Source organism: Notamacropus eugenii, chromosome 6 (assembly GCF_028372415.1).
Source record: "Notamacropus eugenii isolate mMacEug1 chromosome 6, mMacEug1.pri_v2, whole genome shotgun sequence".
Classification (NCBI taxonomy): domain Eukaryota; kingdom Metazoa; phylum Chordata; class Mammalia; order Diprotodontia; family Macropodidae; genus Notamacropus; species Notamacropus eugenii.
In genome coordinates, this window is record NC_092877.1 from 308,586,626 (window position 1) to 308,609,008 (window position 22,383).

Here is a 22,383-nt window from a genome sequence, read left to right on the forward strand (position 1 = left end):
TAACATCTTTCCATGTGGGAATGTAAACAGTTCAACTTTAATGAGTTCCTTAATGTTTCTCTTTCCTGTTTACTTTTTCATGTTTCTCTTGATTCTTGTATTTGAAAGTCAAATTTTCTATTCAGCTTTTGTCTTTTCAACAAGAATGCTTGGAAGTCCTCTATTTCACTGAAATTCCATTTTTTATCCTGAAGTATAATACTCAGTTTTGCTGGGTAGGTAATTCTTGGTTTGAATTTTGAAATATCTTTTTGACCTCTGGAATATCATGTTCTAAGCCCTTCATTCTTTAGTGTAGAAGCTGCTAAATCCTTTGTTATCTTGATTGTATCTCCTCAATACTTGAATTGTTTCTTTTGAACTGGTTGTAATATTTTCTCCTTGACCTGGGAATTCTGGAATTTGGCTACAATATTCCTAGGAGTTTTTCTTTTCAGATATCTTTCAGAAGGTAATCGGTGAATTCTTTCAATATTTATTTTACACAGAATATTAGGGCAGTTTTCCTCGATAATTGCTTGGAAGATGATGTCTAGGCTCTTTTTTGGTCATGATTTTCAGACAGACAAATAATTTTTAAATTATCTCTACTGGAGCTATTTTCTAGGTCAGTGGTTTTTCCAGTGAGATATTCCACATTGTCTTCTATTTTTTCATTGTTTTGGTTTTGTTTTATAATTTCTTGGTTTCTCATAAAGTCATTAGCTTCTATCTGCTGCATTCTAATTTTTAAAGAACTATTTTCTTCAGTGAGCTTTTGGATCTTCTTTTCCATTTGCCTAATACTGCTTTGAAAGCATTCTTTTTCTATTGACTTTTTGGCCTTCTTTTGCCATTTGAGTTAGTTTGTTTTTAAAGGTGGTATTTTCTTCAGCATTTTTTGGGGTCTCCTTTAGCAAGCTATTGACTCACTTTTTCATGATTTTCTTGCATCTCTCTCATTTCTCTTCCCAATTTTTCCTCCATGTCTCTTACTCGATTTTCAAAATCTTTTTTGAGCTCTTCCATGGCCTGAGCCCATTGAATATTTTTTCGGAGGTTTTGGATGTAGAATCATTGACTTTGATGTCTTCCTCTCATGGTATGATTTGTTCTTCATCATCCAAAAGAATGGAAGAAAATGCCTTTTCACCCAGAAAGTAAATTCTATAGTCTTACTTTTTTCCCTTTTTTGGGCATTTTCCCAGACAGTTACTTGACTTTTGAGTCCTTTGTCAAGTGGAGGGTATACTCTAGGTACCTGTAAGTTCTCAGTTCCTCCAAGGTGGCATAATCAAGGGAGAGGAATACTCCTCTCCTGGCCTGTACTCTGGTCTGTGAGCAACCACAAGAACTCTTATTGGCTCAGGATGTGCAAGTAGGATTCCCTCTCCATAGCTGCCACCAGTTTCATCATGCCAGTGCTCCCCCCCGGACAGTCAATCAGAACTGAGACCCAGGTTGGCTGCTTGATTAACCTAGGGTCTTTAGGCTAGAGCTCCAAAAGTAGACACTGCTGCCACTGTGGCTACTGCCACCCTGGGGTCAGGGGCTGGGGCCAGACTCCACTTCCCTCTGATCCAGGTGAAAGAGCTTTCTCACTGACCTTTGAAGCTGTCTTTGGCATTTGTGGGTTGAGAAATCTGGGAACTGTGACTGCTGCCCGTGATTCTGTTCCCTGGAGTCTGCTCCAGTCTCGTCTGTGCTGTGGTGCTCAGTCAATGCTAGGCTGTGCTCTGTTCTGAGCCTGGTGTGACAAACCTTTCCTGTTGGCCTTCCAGGCTGCCTTAGGTTGGAAATCTCTTTCACTCTGTAGTTTTGTGACTTATGTTGCTCTAGAATTTTAGTCATTTTTTACAGGCATTTTATGGGCTATGGGAAGAGAGGTAGAGCAGATCGTCTTTTTACTCTGCCATCTTCGCTCCCAAGTCCAGGAATTCTTAGGGTGCATTGCAAGTACAGATGAAAATGCCTGGATGTCCAAAGGACATAATGGCAAAGCAGTCAGAAAGGTCTGATGGATCTTATGCAACAATAATAAGGGACATGGTTCAGGTCCAGTGGTCTACCATACTACTATAAGGATTGTAGCTGATGATATACTCATTCAAGTGGTAAGAAGTCATGACTCCAACCAAAAACTATTGCTAAATATTATCTTATTATTTTTCACATATATACTGACTCTGGGTAGTTGAGCTAATTAGAATTAATTTTGCAGAATGAACCAAGTCAACTTCAGTTCCCAAGAATATTCTTCCTGGACTGTTAGGATAACAAAAACTAGTTCATTATGTTGGAAAAAGCACAGCAGATAAGGAATTAAGATACACAGGGTTTTGGCCTTGTTTTATCAATTATCTTATTATTCTGATACAGGCATTTTGGGGGGGACCATATTTCCTTAACAGAAATAACAATATATACTGTATCTAACTCATTTAGAATGATATTGGGAAAAAATAAAACAAATGTTATCAACGTGCCTTAGGAAGTTTAAATGTATTATATATGCCACAGGGTTGGGTTTTTGTTATTTATATTACTATTTTTGTTATTTTGTTATGGCTATTATTACCTGAACTATTTCTGATGCAATTTTCTCATTTGTTTTTCTAGATGGACTGTATGTTGTCTTTCAAATCATTTACAAAATTTGATGTGTTCGTGTAACCATATTGTCTTCTATATAGAAGTTTACTTGAATTGTAAAATCACTAGATCTATCTTTGTTGTTGTTGTTGTGTCTTTAAACTTTCTCTAATGCAACTTCAATGCTACAAAAACCTAGACACTTTCTAAATGTTTCATGTGTAGATGTTGTGAGATGTACAGAGATCAGTGGAGTCGACAGAAGTCAGATCTAATTCAGAAATGATGTGTAACCTTCAGGCTCATTCTAAAGGAAACCAGTTTTTAAAATTAACACAACAAATTTGTGTGGATATTTTTGTATAGTTCATGTATATACAAAAGATGCAATCTCTATTATTAGTGAAAAATGGAAAGAAAAGTCAGCATATCTGGTGAGAACCAAAAAATGTATTTCCTTGAAAGGATCTTTTGGAGGGAGAAGATGGGAGAAGTGGGAGTTTTGTTCCTACCACTTTTTCAATGCACCCAGAAGGCCTTATTGAGATATCCTTAACTATGTTTCCTCCATTCCTCATTTTCCTCAACACAATCTGATTCTCAGAGATAACTTAAAATCTGTCAGCTCACCAATCATATTTGACATTGAAATTGCCATGGCTATTACTTTCTATCTGTGACTTAAATTCATCAGGAAGATTTTTGCTCAAATTGTTATTAAGGTACATGGTTGGAATTTATTCCATGGGCTATCATTTCCTCATATAGACTGCTTTCCATAAATGATTAACTGTTTCATACGTTTGTCTTCTCATCTAAACTATTTTAGGCTCCTAGAGAACAAAAACCAGATTCTATGCTTGTCAAAATGTGGGCAATTACTCTTTGGATGGCTTAAAAATAGAAAGGGATGCTTGCTTGGAAATAGGGAAAAGTAGAGTCAAAACCAGATGTCATCAGATAGTTAACAACCTGCTACCTAATCTAGAATAAGAGAATGTGGAAAGTGAAAGGAGTAAAATGCATCATTCGTGATGGAAAAAAAAAAGAAAAAAGAAAACAAATATTTATTAAAAGTCAACTGTTGTGTTAAAGGTATTGGTACCAAATACTCAAGGTGGAGTGAGAGACAAGATGCCAAATTTCATTAAAATACTGTTCCTTCCTTCATGGAATTAATGGTTGAGTTGTAGGTGGCTTCTTGCAGCCTGTACCTCAGGGTTCCATTCTTTGATTGTCTCTCTAAGGGGAACTCTAATGGGGAAGACTTTGCCTTGTCTTTTAGAACCAGTTGTCTATGGCACTCTCCCTTATGCTTGAAATTTAGGAGATCTTTGTTTCTATAAGAGTTCAGTTTCAGTAAAGTGATGTGAGAACAAGTCCAACTGCAAGAAATTGAGAAGAAAGTGTAGAGAATTTGGGATTAAATGAGTGATTCTGCTTACCCCCTCATAATTAAGTTATTCATAGATTTGGAATGGTCACCAGTTAAGATTAGTCTCTAATAATATTCAGGTCTGGAAATTTCACCTTTATTAAAGAAACAAAACAATAAAATAATCAAAATAAGAATTTTGAATAAGCTGGAAATCATAAAAAAAGATGCAAAAGAAAAGACAGATCATGGGATAGGAGTCCTAAAAATATTACAAAGTCTGTCTATTTTTGTCTCTAAAATATTGTACGATCTGCAGAAGGACTGCTAATAATAAATAGAGCAGCATGAAATCTCTGCAGGGAACCAGGAGAGTTCATCTCACCAAATATCATTTGCAGACATATGCTTTACCTGCCCAAGCACATTAATTAGAGTTTTATTATTAAAATTCTCTAGACTTATCATAGTCCACATCTTCCACCTTCCTTGATAAAAGGTAAATGTCATTTTCCATAGTGAATTGAGTTGAACACATTTTTACTGCAAAATTTTTTTTTTGCTTGTGCCTGCAGCAGTGGAGGCGATGACCCTGTTCTCCAAGGACATTGGCATTGAACAGAGGCCTGCTCTGTACCACAAGAAGAACTTAAGTGGTTCTGGTATAATTAATGTACCTGAAAAGTCAAATTATTATTTTTGTTATTTTTAGTGGTAATAGGAGCCCTAGAGATGGTCAAAAGCTTCTTCCCCCAACAAAATCCCTTAATTTTTTATCAAATTGTACAATTTTATGTTCTATTAATCCTTTTATAAATCCCTTTATCTAATAGTCAAAACTGATTGCTTTAAAAGCAAGCTCTCAGTCCATGCCTGACAATGCCTAACTTCCCCAGGAGGATCTAAAAGGCAATGTAAAGTCCCAAAGGCTGGTAGAAAGATGGTATGGACAATCCCAAGACTAATTTTAATCAATCAAAATAATCTTGGAACAATCAAGAATTTTCTGCATCAAGGCAGCTAGTTAGCACAGTGGATAAAGCATTTGACCTGGAGTCATAAAGACCTGAGTTTAAAAATGTCCTCAGACACTTACTAGCTGTACGATTGTGAACAAGTCACTTAACTTCCCTGTGTCTCATTTTCCCCATCTGTTAAACACACAGTACCTACCTCCTGGAACTGTTGTGACCATCAAATGAGTTCATATTTGTATCGTGTTTTGTAAAACTTAAAGCAATACTTAAATGCTAGCTATTATCATTACATTTGCTCAAAAAGTTAATATAGATACGATAGCAAGCTGTGGCTATGTTTTTAAAGCACCAAATGTACAGATACCTGACTACAGAAACGATGCTTTAAAGGCAATAGAAGGATTTGTTATTTATAGGAACTCCATCGTGAGCCCTCTTTTTAAAGATAATAATCACCCTCTGATTGATCTCTTATGTAAACCAAGTGGTTTTCTTCTAATTTTTTGAGAGTTTGCTTAAAGGCTTATTTATAACAAAATATCACATGCTGAGTGATACATTTTTTGAGTCTTTCTCTTACAACTGAATGGTTCAGACAGATAACCCTACTATTTTCTGACCTTTTTTGACTTTGTCAGTCAATATTTCTTAAATACCTGTTGTAAGCAAAGCAAAGGATGTTACGGGGTTTGATGCTCATTTCTCAGTTCCTCAGTATTTCCAATTCTTTACCATTTTCTCCTTTCAATTAATATTATAAACCATTCAAATGAAGGACAGGACATAGTCCCTTTCTCAAGGGACTTATAACCTAGCTGAGGAGACCTGACTTACATGAAACAAAATGGCACAGGACAGGCTGTAACCAAGAATGTGTAGCATGATTAAGTCCTACTTAACCACCCTCATATTTCCCTGTAGTGCTTATTTGTCAAATAGAGTCATTTGCTATTTTGAAGTTTCTAGGAAAGGGAGAGAGGAGAGAATCAGGGAACAAAGGAAGGTAAAGACACTGAGAAATCTATAGATAGCCTTATGGGGCCAATGGAAGAGAGGAAAAAGAGGCATTCGCAGATATAGCGCACTGTTATAGACGATAAGTATATGGTAAGGTGGGAATGAAGGTGTCAATAGAGTGGAGTTGTGAGAAGAATTCATGGAGGAGAGAGATATGAAATGAGTTTTAAGGACAGATAGATTTGGGCTAAGCAGAGGGAGCAGGGGGAACAGCATGAGGAAAAAGCAGAAATGAGAAGTGAAATTGCAGTGCCCAGTTTAACTGGAGCAAAGGCATCTCTCTGAATGCAGAAGGAGGTAAGTTTGGAAGAGGATCTAGATTACAAAATGCCTCCAAACTAAGACAGAATAGCCATTATAATTACTTGAAGAGAGGGATATGGAAATGGTAGTCAGGATGGATAGGAGTGAAGGCAAGAATGGAGGGAGAGATGGGAGTCAGGCAAGTCAGGCTATTATAATAATCTAGGAATAAAATGATGAGCACCTGGTCAAAAGTAGTGAACATCTCAAATGGAGAGGAAAGAAAAGAAGTTTCAAAGAAATAATTGACAAGATTTGGAATAGCTGTGTGAAAAACTATACGTCGATATAACGTACATGGTGCTCCTAACTTTGTCCCTCTTTCTCCTCTATCTCCCCTCCTCCATTCATGCTTTTCTTCCCTTCTTTCATGGGCCAAGGGGTTTCATGCTTTCTTTCAACTCTGTAGAATCAAAATAGACTCTCAGAAAGGATCTCTGTGCCTGTCAATTACATGTTTGCATGAAATTTTTATGGGCTGTGAGATAGCAGAGTGGACAGAGTACTGGTTCTGGAGTCAGGAGGACTCATCTTTCTGTGTTCAAATCTAGCCTCAGATACTACTAGCTATTTGACCCTAAGCAAGTCACTTCACCTGTTTGCCTCAATTTCCTTCTCTGTAAAATGGGCTAGAGAAGAAATTGGCAAACTGCTCCAGTATCTTTGCCAAGAAAACCACAAATGGGGCCACAAAGAGTTGGACATGACTGAAAACGACTCAACAGCAGCCATAATAATGAAATTATATCACTATGTTACCTTCCCTCAGAGAATGCTCATAAACTTTTTCTGTCACTATGAAATTTATCAATAAATATTTGGTGAATAATAATAATATTGCTAGCAAGACAAAAAGGAAAGAGCACAAAACCTGAAGTTAGGAGAGACCTGGGTTTCAATTCTGTCTTAGACACTTACTTGCTGGATAAACAGTTTAAACTCGTTGAGCCTCAGTCTTCATCTGTAAAGTGGCAGTAATAATACCTGTGGTACCTATTAGAAGATGTGAGAAGGCTCAAGTAAGAAAATGTATTGAAATAGTTTTAAGCTTTTAAAACTCTATGTAAAAATAAATATTTGTGCGGAAGATCTAAGTGCTGTGTGGGATGGCTCGGATCCCTACTTAATTAATTACTCAGAGGCCTCTCAAAGTGATGACAGAAAGTTTATTTATTCGATTCTCGAGAAGCAGGGCAATCCCTGTACCAGTTCACCTGGAGCAGGAAAAGCCAAAGACAAAGGAGAAGCAGTGATATTTATAGACCCTAACGCAAGACTCACCTCCCTCCACTGACCATTATCCTCATTGGTTGAGAATATGATCTTACATTCTAGACGCGAAATCTAACCAATCCCTTTCGAAATGAAGACATCGAAGAATTATGTAAGTTTCATCCAATTATTGAGACCCTAATGTACTACACAGTTTTATATCCTTATATGGAATTATTCCACTCTAAAAATATTATAACCTTGAGCCTCTCGGTCCTACCTCACCCCTGGGAGAAGAATTACAATCTGAGAAGTCTTCACTAAACCTATTCCACTCAGTGCTATAAAGTACACAAAGGAAAATAGAATAACTAGCACTCAGGAAACATACAATCATACAACTCACAAAAGAAAAGAGCTAAACTACAAAACCACCAGAAGACAGGTGCCTAGAGCCAGCTAGACTGCTCAGTGGATAGAGTGCTGAGCCGGAAATCAAGAAGAGCTGAGTTTAAATTTACCCTCAGACACTTACTAGTGGTGTGACTTGAACCAAGTCAATTAGTTACCTGTTTCAGTTTCCTTAACTTTAAAGTGGGAATAACAGCACCTGTTTCCCAAGGTTGTTGTGAGCATAAAGTGACACAAAAGAGTACTAAGCTTGATACATAGTAGGCTTTTTAAGAAATGCTAAGGAGAATTGTAACTTTAAATTATATGGTATACTACATGAAAACTTGCATCCCTATTTGAAGGAGCCATCAGAGAATAGGTTGACAGTGCATTTGAGAGGCAAGGGGGGCTCTCAGGGACCTTTCCAGCTCTTCTGGAGTCACACCATGTAGGAACATCTCCTATTTACATCATTCATGACTGGTGCTAAATAAAGGAGGTGAAAGAGAGTAGTAGTAATAGTAGTAGTAGTAGTAGTAGTGGTAGTAGTAGTGGTAGTGGTGGTGGTGGTGGTGGTGGTGGTGGTGGTGGTGGTGGTGGTGGTAGTCATTTTAAAGACTGAATAGTTGAGCCTGAGTGATTGAAAGAGTAGATGTACCAATGATGAAAATGAGGGGTTGAGGAAAGAAAATTCCAAATTTTTGTTTGTTTTTGTAGAGGTGGGGGAGTTGATAAATTTAAATTTAGACTTAAGTCAAAAGTAAGGGTGGGACAATAACATAGAATATGCCCTTCTGGTCAGATAAGAATCTGATCTAGAGATATACATTTGTGAAAACTCATTTTCATGGTGGTAGTTTAAAGCCAAGGGGTAAAAAAAAAACAAAGAGAAAACCCTAATGTTCATCAAAAGTGAACTATAAGTTTTTTGAGATCAATTGTAAAGGAAGTCAATTGTAAAGACTTAGCCTCAAGCATAGAGCCTGGCACATAGTAGGCACTTCATAAATGTTTATTGATTGATGGAGAAGAAATGCTACCCTAGCACATTGGATAGAGTGATATACCCAGAGTCAGGAAGACCTGAGTTGGAATCCTGACTTAGACAATGACTTACTTTGTGATCCAAGGAAAGTCATTTTTAATGGTAACTTCAGTTTCCTCAACTGTAAAATGAGGATAATATTATCTACCTCCCAAGGTTGTTGAGAGACTTAAATGAGATAACACATGCAAAGTACTTAGCATACTTTAAAGGACTCTATTAATTCTATCATTACTATTATGAAGATTTAGAGGGGACAAGGTCACTTTCTTCAAATATTTGAAGTGTTGCCATGCAGAAAATGGATTGCACTTCTTTTCTTCTTTTACTTCTCAAAGGGTAGGATGAGGAGTGGTGGTGGGTTGATATAGCAGAGGCTGATTCAGGAGTGGGATAGGGAAAAACTAGCACCCCAGACATGAATAGTCTGCATCCTCCTCCATTAGAGTGCTTCATGGACAGGTTGGATTCCTGCTTGAGGGATACGTTGCAGGGCAAGTTCCTGTTCAGGAATAGGCTTGGATGAGATGGCCCCTGATAGATTTCCTCCATCTAAATTGACTATGTGCTTCTGTGGGTGTAGGACAGTCAGTGCAAGCTGCAGTGGGAAACAGAGGAAGGGCTCAGGGTGTTTTGTTCCCCTTGCAACATAGGGGAGACCTATGCTTGTTTGAAGGCAGGACTTAAGAACTACTTTTCTCTTTCTCATGTTATTAAGCAAAGTTTCCTTCCAGAATCTTTGGTGACTCTCGGTCACCTCTCAACACACATTTCTTCTTGATGCCTGGAGCTTCATTCTTCTTTTCCTCTCCCTCAGTCACTTGGAACACTCTGAATGATTTTTTTTCTGTTCATGTTTGCCCAATGATTATGTTCTGTCTGTTGTGTTTACTGGAAATATGTTTTATTTCTCCCATGTTATTTTCCACTTGTGATTTCTCCATAGATAAAGTTATTTTCTTTTTTCTTCAGTTTTGATTTGATTATTTTGTTTGCTGTTTTTCAAAACAATAGCAGCACTTCAGAAGCCTTGAGGAATATACCTTTGTTTTTATCCCTTTCTCCCTTGCTGCCATTTTCCCTTTTCCCCTTTCTATCTTTCCTTCCTCTTTTCTTGCCTTCTTTTATTCCTCCTTTCTTGCTTTCCTCCTTTCCTGTCTTCTTCCATCCTTCTCCTCTTCTTCTTCCCTCCTTTCCTTCCTATCTTCTCTTTCTTTTCTCTTCCTTCCTTTTTCCTTCCTTTCCTTCAGTTCAGCAAAACTAAAGAATATATTTTAAAAGTCTGAGGTTATACACAGAGTTCTATACGCTTGGTCACCCAACTCTGCAAAGAGATAGGGATGGGGTTCTCTTCTCATCACTCCTTTAATTTTTAATAACAATAGTTGATATCCATGTAATCCTTTAAAACTTAAAAAGCATTTTACATATATCATCTCCTTTGAGCCTCACAACAACACCAGGAGATAGATATACAGGCATCATGGTCCCAGTTTTACAGCCAATGACATGGAGGCTCATCAAGTCTATGTGCCTTGCCCAAGGTCATACAGTCAAGTATCAGGGGTTAGGAAATGAACTCAGTTCTTCCTGATTCTGTGCCCAGCTCTCTATTCACTGCCATGTGCCTTATCTTGATAGACAGAGCCCATGATGCGGACAGGTTGCAAGATTATTATGATTCTGGCTAGCCAGTAACTGTTTATGATTAAAGACAGAAATTCACATGCAAAAGAAACAGAAATCAGTGACATCCAAAAACTTCTGAACGGTGGTAAATCCACATACATGTTTATATTCTTGAAAAGTTGATACCAAAAAAAGGCACCGTGGTAATGAATTAGTTCTAGGTGATAAAACCTAGCTATGGCTTTCATCAATTGGCCTTTCTCCAAAATGGTCAGACACTGACTGAGGCAAATCCAAACCAGGGACCTTGTATGATCTGATTTTAGGTGAATGATGACATCACATTTCTTGGACTTCTTAAATGAGTTCTCAGATTCAAAAGAACATATTTCAGAGAAGAGAATGCAGGGTGTAAATTTCAAATTCTTCCTAGTATTACTCCAGATTCATTGTGCTTGTCTTTTGTTCCTGAAGTCTACATCTGTCAAAAAGTATGAATATATTTGCTCTCTGTAGATCCCTACAAGAAATAAGCTCAGTAAAAACTAAGTGTTTTTTCATTTGCTATGTACCAGAATCTGGAGTAACCACAAATTTTTAAACAACAGAGGGTTGGATCCCAGGTAAGTTACAATGACTTTTTTCCCAAACCAGCTTAACCACACCAGATGACCACAGTATGTGAGCAAGAAGCTGGACCACACTGGAGGCAGATCGATGTTATTCTGACAAAAGGCATTTCAGGGCAAAACAATTAAACTGTACTTGCATGTGGATAACCTGGTGGAGACAGTTCATCTTTGTCTTCCTCCTGACACTGACTGGTTCCTTTCAGGAGAATGTAAAGACGAACTGTAAGATATTGATGAATACACCTTCATTCCTCTCTCTCTCTCTCTCTCTCTCTCTCTCTCTCTCTCTCTCTCTCTCTCCACACACACACACATACACACACACACACACACAAATCCATGTTGTCAGCTCAATCTTAGCAAAAATCTAAAAGTCTTGTGTCTAGATAATTTCTGAAAAAAATTATGAAAATCACTAGGGTTTCTGGATTCATTTTCCTCTGGTCACACAAAAAGTAAATGAGAGATTTAATGCTTTCAGCACACCCCGAGATGGAACTTTGATCACAGGTAACAGCCAGAGTGGAGATAAAGGTGATTAAGTGAAAGGTAGGTTATTTTCACTTGCCTATGCCCAGGATGGGAGCTTTAAAAAGAAGGGATTTGAACTGGATAAGTATATTTAAGGCCTAGAGGAGATCAGGGAGACCAGAGACTGGTACTGAGAAAAGTAAAAAGGAGAATACCTTAACTATAGGCGGTCTGTGTATCTGTGACAAAGAATAAGCAGCCTGGTGGAATGATCAGTCCTTGGCTTAAGCAGCCCTCTGTTCATCTATGAGAATCTATTTTCTTGCCTTCCTGCTGTCTCAGGATTAACTGTCTCTGGTGTTCACAGCTAATCTCGTATTGATGATGGGTGTACTCTGTTGTATCAACATTATTCTCTTTCCCTGCTGTTGTTATGAGGCAATTTAGAATAGTAGAAAAAGACCATGGATTTGGAGTCAGGGAAATCTTTTCTTTCCTTTTTTTCTGAGCCTGAATTCTTATTATCTGCAAATCCTTTGAGGCTCAGTTTATTCATCTGTAAAATGGAGATAACAATGTTAGCACTACCTACTTCACAAGGCTGTTTGGAGGATACAACGGAATAATATCCACACATCAATTTGCATCAGTTAAGTGACTTACAAGTACGATTATCATCATGACTCTCTGAGTGAGCCAGTTAACTATTTACTTTCCCAAATGGCTCCCTCCTTCCATTGGTGATTTATTCCTGGAGCCTCCATTTTGGGGAGGGGACCAGGCCCTCCAATCTGCATTGCCCTCCTGGTTCTGCTTCTGACTTTGGGGCTGTAATACCTTGGAACATAAGCTCCTTAAGGGTAAAATTGTCATTCTTTTTGTTTATACTTGTATCTCCAGTGACTTTCACAGAGTCAGTGCTCAAAAGATGTTTTTTTTTCCTTCTTGTGTCATCCAATCACTTTGTCTATAGCACTATTTCTTTCACCACCCCTGTTCAGTGGTGGACTGGAGACAGCTTGTACTGGATGAATGGTAAATGTTCAGGGTGAGCATTTATACCTTGGAGATCAACAGGTGGTACCAACCGGGATGTGATTTATTGTTTTGTTGACTGTCTAGTTTGAAGAAAATTAAAGAGAACATAGCACAGATTGAACTTTTAAAATGTGTTCTACACGAATTTTGGGGGAAGAGTCAGTTGTCAAATGTTTATCCATATACCCCTGCCACTCTTAACTATTGCTTCTCTTTACTTCTATCATCTCTCCTGTTAAGTAGACCATTTGCTCATGCTATATCATGAGTTTATTCTTACAGTAGATCTTCTCTATTTTCTGCAAAGTTCCATATATGATTTAGAGAGTTCATTGGATAGAGTTTGGAGTGTGAAGTCAGGATAATGTTGAGTTCACAATGCCTACCTCAGATGTTTACTAGCTTTTTACATAAACAGCCAAATCACTGTTTACCCAAACCACTGGAGAAAGAAATGAAAAACACTGCAATATCTTTGCCAAGAAAATCCCAAATGGGGTAACAAAGAGTTGGACAGGACTGAACAACTGGACAACAAAATATGACTAAAGGTCTTTAATGTGTGAACATTGACATCTCCTATACTAAGATAATTATTGCTAGAGGCATTTTTATATCTTAGTCAAATGGTAGGAAGGCCTATACATTCTGAAAGTATTTTTAAAACTATCTAGGTAGGATATATTTGCCAGTAAATTTGATCTGAGAGCTAAACTGGGGATTTGTTTTAAGTCTTAATCCAAGATTAAAGGCTTATTCGAGATATAAATGACTTAGTTTGTAGATGTGTATCACCAGGATGATCTGGGATTTTTCCACACCAGTGGTATCAAAATCAAAAAGAAATGGACCACCTCCCCACACTAAACAATATATGAGGCAGGTACATATTGATTTGGAAGACCACATGTTAACATTATCTATGTTCTATTATATATTTTTATTTACTTTGTTAAATATTGCCCTGTTATATTTTATTCTAGGTCTGGCAGCACTAGGGTGTATTGTAGCACCATAGCATGGCTTGTTTGACGTTTCTGGTCCAGAGAAGAAACTCTTATCTTTTTGTATATATGTAAGCCTATAGACCCCTTCTCAAAATAATGTTTTAAAATGCATAAAATAAAATATTAAAAATGAAACCAATTATACTGAAATACAGTTATAAAAAAATACAAGTTTATTAGACTCCAGGTTAAATATCTCACTTTTAAAAAAATTTGGAATCAGATGAAGAAAAAAGGTTCAAATTCATTCATTCATTTGTTCAGTCAATATTTATTAAGTAACTGATCAATCAATAAACATTTATTAAGCACTTACTATGTGTTACTTTTCAACAATGGAATATGACCTTAGAGAACCACCAGAGTTCTTAGTTGCAGATCCACTGACCTTCAGGGGGACAGAGAATAGATTTGATCAATTCATGAACTTGGATAGGAAAAAAATAATACAATTACATCTTTAGGTTTACCGATTCCTCACTAAAATTTATTATTCAACTATTTAAAAATTATTCAATTTTTAAAAAACAATATTCTGAAGAGGGAACCATAAACTTTATCAAAACTATCAAAAAGTGTCCATGACACAGGAAAAAAGTTGTCAATCCCTTATCTAGTTGAACCCTATCATTTTTTCCTTAAGTAAATGGAGATCCAGAAAATTGTGCAAGACAGTATGGGTAGAAAGTAGCAGAGTCCGTATTTGAACCTAAATCTCTTGATTCCAAATCCAGTGCTCATTTTCCTTTACTATGTTTTCTCTACCATGCCCCAGAAACTTCATTTTGAAGCTCACTCCAGCCTTGGAAATCACACAATGGGAATGCCCTGTGCTCTTGAGCTCCCTCTTGTTGAGTGACACTTCTCAGAACCTCCATTTGAGGAGGGCATCCCAGACCAGCCACGTCTCTTATTCCACTCCAAGCTACCCTCTATACCACAAAGGTACCAATGGAGGGTACTTTTGTATCTTCACTTCCTGTCCTTCTCCATTTGTGTATTATATTTCCCCTTAGGACAGGGACTGTCTTTCTTTCTGCTTCTATTTCCATCTCTTAGCCAGGCACATTGTAAAAACTTGAATACATGTTGACTGACTATCTGACACCATCAATGGCCATATCTAAATAGCAAACGTTTTATAAATCTTTATATAATGTTATTCCTATCTATGTCCCAAGTGTAGTCTCCAGAATCTCTCTCCAAGAAGAGAAGGTGGAAACGTCAAGAATTCAGATCAATGTGGTGAACAGTTATGACTTCAGAAGAGTGCTGATGAATTCCATGTGTCCTTGAGGAACCCCCATCATCACTGAGGGTCTTGGAAGACACTCTCAGGTATGATTAAGATTAATTTGTTTTAGCTGATTTTACTTGTATATTGCAAGGGAGAGGTGGTCATTGAAATGTGACAATTTTATACATATATAAATATACATATACACATATATTGCATATTCACATATATTATATCTACACACATATATATGATTTTATACATATATACACATGCACATCAGTGTACATATACATATATATGCATATATATATGTATATATATATATATATATATATCTCAACAAAAATATTTTAAAAAGAGATGAAGGGATTTGGGGACACCTCTCCACAATCAAGGTTATCTATGAAGTGTCCCTTTTAAAAATGGAAGTGGGACTTCCATGGAACTTTGAAAAGGACCTGGCATAGCAGAGGAGAGACTTGGCATTTCTCAGGAAATCCTATATGAAGAGTTTCTCACAGAGGAGGAAAGTAAGGAAAAAGGTCCACTGTATATTTGCAGCTAGGGAACAGATTTGAGTCTCTTTCTGAAGAGAAGGGAAGTGTCTGCTCTGTGGAAGAAGACACTGTTTTTTTCTCTCCAAAGGGAAAATAAAAGTCACAGAAGCTATTAGGTTAGAAATCATCCAGGAAGGGTCAGAGAAAGAAGAGAAAGTGGTTTCTGACTCCCAGCTTATGGGGACTTGGTCAATGTAATGACATTAAGATAAAGGAAAGTTTCTGTCTAACCAGGACACAACAGGGAACCTACCAACACTTACCAAACCAGATAACTTCTACTGACCTCTGATGATTCATATAGGTGTCAATGTTACTGTCAGAAAGAGACTAAAATTTTATCCAAAGATTATGAAATCTTGGTTAAGAAACTGAAGATCATAGGGACATGTGCTATGTTTTCCTTACCATTTCTATTAAGGCAAAGGATCAAGAAAAGAAAATAAATAAATTTGGAACATTAATAGTTGCCTTAAAAAGAGATTTGGAGTTTTGGACCACATTTGAAAAATAGGAATGAGAAATTCTCAGTCAGGAAAAGAGTAACCTTCCCTTCTCCAAAAAATGGTAAGGAAGCATTCATCACCTGTCTTTAACATCTAATTGAAAGGGCTTTTAAATAAAAATAACTGGGAAAGGAGAAAACTGTTTCTGTGTTTCCACCAAACTAGATATAATAGAGAGTTGCTAAAAGGAAAGGAGAATAGTGATCGGGACATATAGAACTTCAAGGAGACTACCCATTGGCCTGAAATGTTCCTTCACAAAAGCATAGAGTTTAGATAACAAGACTAAAATAGAATCTTTTTTCATTTGGGCTTTGCTAATTGCTTTATAAGTACAACAAAAAATATAGAGGATAACCTGTACTACAACATCCTAAAGGCTTAGAGCTCGAGGTGTCCCTGTGGCATTTGTGAAGATCATTCAGTCTCTGGTGTTTGGAATTTAGATCAAAATCCTTGTCATTTGGATGGTTTACTGAACAGGTAGCACAGTCCTTGTTCTAACCACACACCAAAGAGGACCCGGCCCAGGCAGAAGAATACGAAATGACACCTCTCAGGCATCACGTAGCTGCCAAAGTTCTTCCCCAAGATGCAGTGCCATGTGGGGTTGTACTTCTTGTCAAACTCCTTCTTGATATGGACTACTATACCCTTCTAACCAGAATTAGAGAAGATCACTCCCCAGAGACCTGTTGCAAGTCCTCTGACACGTTCACATTTTAAATTATCGCCTTGCAATCACACGTGGTAACCATGGGTTAGAGCTGGTAGCTGTGATGTTTAAAATTGAAAGCAAGATAAGGGAGAAGAGAATTAAAGAATTCAACTACCTTTATCAGGTTCAAGTCACTAGGCCTGTATAATCTACATAATAGCTTGTATAATAGCTAACATTAATCTAAAACTTCAAGATTTGCAAAAACTTTTACAAAATTTAACTCATTTTATCTTGACAACAACACCTGAGAAATATGTGCTATTATTATTCCCATTTTACAGATGAGGAAAATGAGGCCTGTTTAAATTTAGCAAAATGAAGGTATAGGGCAAAGGTTCTAGAGGTGAAAAGATTAAAACCTTCAGGTGACTCTGGTCTAGGATATTATTGAAGCTGTCAAGAAGATGGTCATTGAAAAAGTAAAGCATGAGTGAGCCTACCTGACATAATAAGACTGATGAAATGGTCATTTCTCAATTGGGTCATTCTTTTTTCCCATGTCAAAAAAATTCATCAGGAGTCAAAACTTGAATGAACTGAGTTATTGCAAATATGTATACTCTTATCCAGCAGAGGGGAAGAGAGGGAAAAAAATGTATCAGTATCTCCTGTCAATGGAAAATTAAACCATCAGTAACCATCATGCTAAGCAATAGTAGAAACACCATTGAAGAATGCATAGAGTATTGGACTAGGGAGTTAGGAAGACCTGGGTTCAGATACTGTGTGAGCCTGGACACATTACTTACCATCTCCTTTCCTCAGTTTCATACCTGTAAAATGAGGGGGTTAGCCTTTAAACTTAGATAGGACTCTGAGATTCCTTATCACTCCAAATCTACGCTCTTGTTCAATTAAAACAGTCACTGGGTAGCCCAGTTCTTGCAAATTGTTGGTACAATAAGTCAGGGATCGCTGTAATAATAGAAAGAAAAAGAAAGACTTTAAAAGATATTCCCCTACAGTAAATTCTAGTCTGCATGGACATTTTTAAGTGCCCCTTAACTGTTTGGAAGGGGGGGTCCCCATTAGCACAAAATACCTTCATACAGCTCTGGAGAAAAGGAATGTACATTATGAAAAAAATACTATATTTCATTTTGCTCTTAGAAAGCAAAACAAAACCAAACCAACATGGAAGTTAGAGGAACAGAAGCCCTTCAGGGAGTATTTTGTTTCAAGTGTCTTTACTTTTGGAAACAGTGGTAAGGAAAAAGCCATCATACTTTATTGTGTTCCTACTCATAAGGGGCTTATAAAAAAAGAAAGGCACATTGGTATTAGAATATAAATGTGTTTGTTGAGAGGCAAATCAAAACCAACACAAAGTTTAATATATGTTATCCTTTCAGACTTTCTAGGTGGAAAAATGGGGAAAGTGAGAGAGTCGTGTGCATGAAGATGGATAAATTGCTTAACAATTTGTACCTAATCTCCTCAGATCTGTTGAAAGCTTTTTGTTCAAGCCTGAAAGAAATCATTTCTATGAGAATTGTATAGACGTTAGAGTCCTTGGGTTAATGTGATGTTCTTCAAAGTGAACTTGAGTTGAAGGATCTTTCGGAGAAAACCATGGGTGCTGAGTGATTTTTCCACTGTGGTTCTATTTGTAGAATAGCAGAACTTAAATATTTGAGTTGGCACTTAGTAATGCCTGACCGACTGAAAAGCAAGGATGCGGTTTTCCTCCTCAACTTGTTCTAAGAGTCTTTTAATAGAAGGGAAGATGGTCACTTGTTCTGATCAACATGGACCTGAGTAATTGAGCACCAAATAAGGGAAAGAAAACTATCAGATTACCATTTAAACTTTTTTAAAGCATCACAGTTCTCATGAGGGGAAATCCATATTGCATGTGCAGGCTATTCAATATTTGATCATTTCAGTGTACCAGTGTAATATACCAACGTTCAGTGTAGTTGAGAAAGTCCTGAATGATGAGCATGAAGACACGACTAGGCTCTGGTTTGGGCCCAGTCATAAATGACTGTGTGACCTTGAGCATGTCACAACCAAGCTACTGTTTCTTAGTTTCTGCATCTACAAATTGAGAAGGATGCACTAACCCTTCCAGTACAGTATTTATTTGCCAGCCACACATGTATTATTTGTTTTCTTAAATGTATGTCTATGTGCACCTCCTTATTGCTCTATCTATAGATATACATATATGTGTATATACATATGTGTGTACATACATACACATACAGGTGTGTAATGATAATACCATGGATGATATCCCCAAATGCTGTTTTCCTATTTTAAATAACCACTTCTTAGAATTGAGTAAGACTTTGATATTTTACAAAATATAGTAGTTCTTACTTTCAGGGTTTTAAGACATATACCTACAACCTACCTCTAGATCTAGCTTTCTTTGTAAAAGTTGCAGGTGAACATAGATGGCTTTCCTGTTCTCCTTAGTCACGTAATAACGCTTTGAGCTCTTGGAATCTACATCACTTTGGTTACTTAGTAATAATTCTACAGTTTACATGTCCTTCCTTCATTTGACTTGCCCAATAAGCAAGGATCATTATAACATCTCTGACAGAATTAGGCAAGTGTAATACTTTTATATTGTGCATTATCCCTCATACAACAAGTAGCTGAAATATTCCTCATTATACCTCTCTTGCCTGCTCTCAGAATCAGGTAATTAGTATGCTCATCTTTGTGTGTCTTTTCCACTACTTGGTACTAGAATAGTTTCCTTTGTACTTCTCAGAGCTCATAATGGTAATGTTCCCTGTTGTTTCTCTTTTGGAGTCATAAGCTAATAAGGTTCTTCATAACTTCCTTAGAGTTGCATTTATTATATTCTCCCTGTTTTTACTTAAAGTTGCATAATCACATTTATTTAGTCACTGTAGGATGCAGTTTATGGAGTGATTTGTAAAGTTTGTCAGTCAAGTTTGGTCTGGGTTAACCTGGGTATCTGGAACCAGACAGTGCTGGCAACTGGTCAGTTTCCATGCTACACAAGAGAAACATCTTCCTGTTTATAAAAATCAATATGTTGGTGATGAAATTTGCTTTAAGAGCTATATTATGACTGTTCAAATAAAATTAACAGAGTAGAAGTCATAGACTTTACTGAGTGATATAAACAGTATTTTGCTAGCTTAATAATAAGAATAATAGCATCAGAAATAATGAATAGTGATGAATACAGATTTTGAAAAAGTGGTAAAACATATGCAACATAACAATTTAGCACCTAAATATCTTTAAAGAGATGATCAAGCCATTGGAATTATGTATCAAGAGAGTGTTATTCTTTACAAACAGATAAAAAAAATCTCTATGCAATGAATACAAATCTCAAAATATCCTTGAAAATTTAATAAGTAAATGTTACTAAAACTGGAGCTTATCACAGATAAAACTATTGCCCACAAGTCACCTGAATACAACATTGATAGGCAAAAATTCAAGAACAAAATTTTTATTAGATCTTGTCCAACCACACATGTATAACATACAAACTATGTGGTATAAAAAGTTGTTCTTGTCTGAGCCTGACAAGGAACAGGCCCCTGGTAGTGTAAGTTCTATCCTGCAACCAAATAATACACTTACAGTAAATTCAAAAATTAATAAAAGATTTACTTAAGCCATAGAAAGAAAAGGATATTTACGTTATTTAGGATTTTTTAAAACATCTGTTTAGGAAGAATAATTTTCTCCCAATGTTTAATTCCAGTCACTTGATCGTGTCTTTCTGCGTATTCATTTAGGTGCTAAGTGTTTGCAGACTGAAGTGATATTTTGTATAATTTCTGCCATTTTTACAAAGTCTGCATTGATCAAAATATATTATTACTACTGCTGTCGTTATTTTTATGGAGTTAGCAAAAGAATGCTCATAGGCATCGAGAGTCCCTGAAGTTGATTTAACTGAGTGGAGCTCCCATTGAAATTCAAGTCAAGACATCACACGACTGATGCGATTGGTCCTCTTTGTGAAGGAAGGGCAAGCATCAGTAACAACCCCATGCCACTCCATGCCTGGCATGCCTCCTGGCTGCTTCATACTCCGGAGATGAGGAAGCGAACCAGGTAGTCTGAGACTTTAATTCCCTGAGCCAGCCAAGACTCCAAGATTGACGATACCTTTGAAGGAAGAACTACCCTAACCTGCACAGGGAGAGGGCTTAGGATATTGTTCTACCATAAAAGCTTTTATAATATAAAGCCACAGTAGAAGAAATTAAAACTACGTGGGAATAGAAGAAATACTTATCACCCTTGTCATCTTGTCTGTTACTAGAGTTATTGTGAAGATATTTTTGCAAGTCTACAAAAGATAGTATAAACTAATATTGTCATTCCATTACAAAAAACATCAATCATTTTATTCACCAGCACAGTAGTTTGGTGAACACTATAAATTGTTCCTTGCTCCAGAACCATTTCCTTCTGAGCTTCATAGAGCAAAGATAAGGACATGATAACAGTTTAGAATGCTTTAAATTTTGCAAAGAACTTTAAAATGCGATCCTCATAACAACCCTGTGAAGTAGTTGATATTATCATTCCCTTTTTACAGAAAATGAAACTGAGGTACAGTGAAATAAAGTGATTTCTTCAAGGTCAAACATCTAGTAAGTGATAGAAGCAGGCTTTGAACCCAGGTCTTCTTGATTACAGACTGCTAGGTGCCATAGTGGTTAGAGCACTGACTCTGTAGTTAGGAAGACTGGAGTTCAAATCTAGCCTCGGACACTTAGTAGCTATGCTATCCTGGGCAAGTCATTTAACCCTGTTTGCCTCATTTCCTCATCTGTAAAATAAGTTGGAGAAAGAAATAGCAGACCACTCCAGTATCTTTGCCAATAAGACCCCAAATGGAGTCACGAAGAGTCAGACAAGACTGAAAACACTGAATAACAACAAAAACAAAAAACAACTTGACTTTAAGAGTAAAGTATAGCCACTAAAACTGGATAAAAATATCTTCATGATTATTTCTTCATAGGACCTGGATACCAGGAAAAGATCATGGATTGAGAAAAAAGGGTTTTTTTTAAATTTTGTTTTTATCCTTTTTTGAGTCTTATTCATATTTTAAAATAATTCTTAATGGGTATTATTGAGAAGTTCCATTTCTCTTTGGAATATCAAAGAGGCGAATGTCTAGGTATCAGATGTACTAAAGTCTAATCTAAGCTTGGCCATTGATTTGCTGAGCACCAATAGGAAAAAGTCATTTAACCTACACTGTTTAATCTCTCTTGATCTCCAGTTTGTTCATCTAAAATTCCACTCTCTTCTATCTCAAAAATATGTTATAAGGTTAATATGATAGTACCTATGAATCAAGAACTCATCATCAAAGAAATGTACCCTCAGTGAAAGTAATTCCATCTCGATGCTAGCACATGCACTGGTCTATCTGTGCCACACGAGGGGGCAGCTAGGTGAGGCAGTGGGTAGAGCACCAGTGCAGGAGCAGGAGGACCTGAGTTCAAATCTCACCTCAGACACTTGACACTCACTAGCTGTGGGACCTTGGGCAAGTCACTTAACCCCAATTGCCTCATCCTGGGTCATCTCCAGTCATCCTGATGAATATCTGGTCCCTGGATTCAGATGGCTCTGGAGGAGAAGTGAGGCTGGTGACCTATACAGCCCTCCCTCACTCAAAATAAAGTTAAGTGCAAGTCATGTCATCATGTCTCTGATG

The 22,383-nt window shown here is 37.0% G+C and overlaps 1 long non-coding RNA gene across 1 annotated transcript in view; it reads left to right on the forward strand.

The window, feature by feature from the left end:
* LOC140511592 (uncharacterized) overlaps nt 1–22,383 on the forward strand; it is a 64,822-nt gene that overhangs the window by 10,210 nt on the left and 32,229 nt on the right. Inside the window, exon 2 of the long non-coding RNA XR_011969580.1 lies at nt 14,852–15,008. This is a non-coding gene — a long non-coding RNA (uncharacterized lncRNA). The remainder of the gene's footprint in view (nt 1–14,851; nt 15,009–22,383) is intronic.